This window comes from Pseudomyrmex gracilis, unplaced genomic scaffold (genome assembly GCF_002006095.1).
Source record: "Pseudomyrmex gracilis isolate BER0280 unplaced genomic scaffold, ASM200609v1 scaffold_2560, whole genome shotgun sequence".
In the NCBI taxonomy this organism is placed as follows: Eukaryota; Metazoa; Arthropoda; class Insecta; order Hymenoptera; family Formicidae; genus Pseudomyrmex; species Pseudomyrmex gracilis.
Genome location: NW_018023144.1, coordinates 12338 through 16283, shown reverse-complemented (window position 1 = coordinate 16283; position 3946 = coordinate 12338).

The following is a 3946-nucleotide window of genomic DNA, read 5'->3' as shown; positions in this document are numbered from 1 at the left end:
CGAACCTGGAATCTCCGGCTTTCCGTGCCATTGCCTTCCCTGTTAGGCCACCGAGGTACTTGGAGTTAGTCTCTACTAACTCTCTACTATACTTGTAAAAATTTACAAGTAGAATTCGTTACATGTATATATATATATATGTACACGCTTAGTTTCCGCACAAACATCCTGCGAATGGCTCGTATCGGCCTTAAATATATCCTGTTAACAATTTCACGAGCGTTTAGTCTTTGATCTAATAGTTTCTAATAATTTCTCCAACTGAGTTGCATTCATTCTAAAGCAATTATGAAAACAAAGATCTTCCAATTTTAGTTTTGGGAGTGATGCAAAGTAAAAACTGTTTTCTTTGCGATTCTCAAAAATGGGTGCTACCCAACAAGTTTTCTTAGTATATTTTCGTTTTTTATGTCTCACATGATGTATCACAGCAGCTATTGCGGCTTTGTCGTCTTCTAATTTCTTGTTCTATCATCACTGCAACTGTATGTTTAAACTGCTCCACGTAATGCTGGTTCATCTAGTCTGCACTTTTTATTTTTTAGCAGACACGTTTTCACAATTAATTGTAAAGATGTATCAAGAGATACTGGAAGAGCCAGGAAATTGACAATCCGATCTAAGGGATTTTCGAACGTGTAACACTTATTGCTTTCTGTAAAAATATTCACAAAATATTCACCATTATAAATTCATGTCGATTATATTTCCAAAAAAATAAAAAGATAAAGAAATTGTACAAACCTAAGCTAACCTCTAGAAAACTTACACAGAAATAGGAACTTAGTCAATGCAAAAGCGTTTGAACACTGTTCTTTGTTTTCGGCGGAGTGGGGGAATTTCGCCAGCAAAACTTCGCTCCATGTAAAGGTAAGAGGGCTTTAGCGAACAGCGTTTAAACACTGCTTCAGTTTCAGCGGAATGGGGGAACTTCGCCAGCGAAGATTCGCTGCATGAAATTGCACCTTTAGATGTAAACCTCTTGGATGGAGAATGAAGAATCGGTCAGTGGCAATAAATGAATTATAATCAGTTTGCACGCGGGGCAAACTGATATTGTGCCATGACGAATAAACGGATCTGATTTCTAAATTCGCAGTGATAAGAGTATTCACACGATAGCCGAGGCGGGTAACTCGGGCGGATGGAAACCGAAGATCTTCTTATCTCTAAAAAGGAAGTTGAAATCAAAACCAGATTAGCGGTCAGTAATGCGAATTTAAACACGACAGCGCAATATCGATAGCGAGCTTCAAACAAAAGATAGTTAGGCCGATTTGGCCGACGCCGGTGATTGGCGCACTCGCTTATGCGGATCTGCGAATCAAGTTCCGAATTTTAATCTAAGTAACAAGAAGGGATTCAAGATCCAAATTTGATTGGTAAAACTCAAGTGTCTAGGGGTCGAAAAACCGAGTATATAAGCTGGAACTCAGAGCAAAAGACAGCTTTTCATTCTCTTTTCATCCGGTTCAACAGTCCGTTGTCTAGCACGTTGCAATTTCTTTAGCAGTGCATTAGTTAGTGCAACAGTTGTGTCAGCGTCAAGGGGGAACCGAGTCAGGAGCTGAGTCAGCTTACCTACTCCACAATCTTGTCAAGGTGGAAAGTTGATTGTTCGCCAAGAAATACCAGCAAGTAGTAAGTCAAAACTAGTCATATTAGTATAGTAAGATAACCGGCAGTTCCATTCTCCACTTTAAACCTTAATTTTTTTGAGACGACTATCATCCGGGACATTTGATTGCGTTAAGTTGGCATTTCTCACTTTTCATTCCTGTCAGATTAGCACCTCACGACCTTGTGTGTTGTTCCGGACCGCTGCTGACTTTCCATTTCTATCAGACTAGCAGCTCACGACCTTGTGTGTCGCTCCGGGCCGCTGCTGACTTTACATTTCTCTCGGACTAGCAGCTCATGACTTTGCGTGTCGTTCCGGGCCGCTGCCGATGTTCTCTTCAAGTTGTCCTCTGTAGTGCTAAACAACGTAGCCTAAACCGCGTTCCGGAAGTTAGTCGTAAAATTATTCGATATTAGTTAGTAAAATTTAAATTACTCTTTTAAGTGGAATCCCGGAGGTATCTGAAATTCCGAAACACAATTAAAACAAGGCGCAACCGCCGCAATCGGGCACTTCAGCGCAGAAACGCTGCCAGCCATAACAGTCAACAGATTAACGAACCAAATCATAAACCGCAGACGTCAACCGATAGCGATTGTCAAAATTTATACCAGACAAATAGCAATTGTTAAAATTTACAGCAGACACATTCCATTCCACACCCAACTCAGTCGCCTCCCCCTTCTTCTCCGCCTTCTTCACCTTCTCCGTCTCCTCTGTCGTGTCTCTGTGAGTATTACTTCAGACGTGTTTTTGTGAGCTCTGTCTTTTAAGTGCTTTTTCTGCCGCTTTCTGGCCTTCGGGCCCTTTATTTTTTGCAGAAGGATTTGGCTAGCTTTTTTTTGCCTATTTTCATCAATCTTCCTTCTTTGCTGGACCATTGGAGTGAATTTTTGCGGGAGTTTTCCGACTGGTATCTGCGTGGATCTTCCGAGAAAGCGTTGACGGTTACCTGTCAAAATCAGCAGGTGCGCCTGCGCTCCTTGGAGTGGGGAGCCTCGTCGCGAATCTGAGAATTAAGGCTGTTTTCCAAGATGTCTGTGAGACATTCCCCCCCGCCTTATGCCGGCCTCAATGACAGCTCCAGCGCGGCGGGAGGTATGCGGCGGCAGCATTCATCTTCGTCTCTCCAATCTGCAGTGGGTCCGTGCGGTCTTCTTCTGGTATTGATATGAATGTGTTGAGAGTGCATGCGATGCGGCGTTCAATTAGTGAACATGCTAATGCGGTCTCAAGGTTGCTCTTGACCAGTAAAGATTCATCTGATAGAAGATTTCAGATCGAATCCGCCTTTAGGTCCTGCAAGGAAGCATTTTTTGAGCTGTCTACGCTATATCTCTACTTGCTTGATGAGAGAAAGAATGACTCCTTATCGCCTGAATCGGTCAAAAACATTATAACACAGGCGCTATCGCAATTTAATGTGGAATCGTCGCGTGAAAACCATGATATAAGTTCTGGTACTCCTCGCTCTTACGCTTCAGTTACCAGAGCATCAGTTTCGGCAATAAAGATAGCACGCGGTCCTGCTATCCCGGTCAAAAAATCAACTAATATTTTAGTTATGCCTAAAAAAGATACTCAGGAAAAATTTGCCTCATCTAAGGAAACCAAGGAGACTTTTAAAAAATTATAAAGCCTGTGGATTTTAATTTAAAAATTAATCGAATTGTATATGTCAACTCGGAACAAGGGAGTACGTATTGAGGCTTTTTCAGGTGACATTGATAAAATGAAAAACTCTAAGGAATTGGACAAGGCTGGTTTAGAGATCAAGCAGTTCACAAAGCTCAGACCTAGATTGATCNTACATGATGTTCCTGTCGACATGTCCAAAGAAGATCTGAAGACTGAGCTGATTGCTCTAAATCTGGACAGGACGATCGATACCGATGTGGATGTTGTTTACATTTTCCCACCGAAAAGAAATAGATCATACGTCAGCTGTATTATTGAGGTGTCCCCGGCCATACGCGCGAAATTATTGACAGGCTCACATGTCTACATCAATTATTCTGCATGTCGATTGGAAGACTATGTTTGTGTCTTGCAGTGCTACAAGTGTTTGGCTTTTGGTCATATCTCGAAGAACTGCTCTGCGGCTTCCCTCTGTGGACACTGCGCTGAAGCGCATGAGATGAAAGACTGCCCTAAAAAAGATAGCACTGCACTATGTGGTAATTGCAAGAGATGGATGAACGAAGAACAGCCTCACTCGGCGTTAGATGGCAAAACATGCCCGATCCTAAGAAAGCGTTTGGAAGAAAAGATCAAAAATATCAATTATGGCTAATACTTCAACTACTCTGGATTGCTTACGAGTCT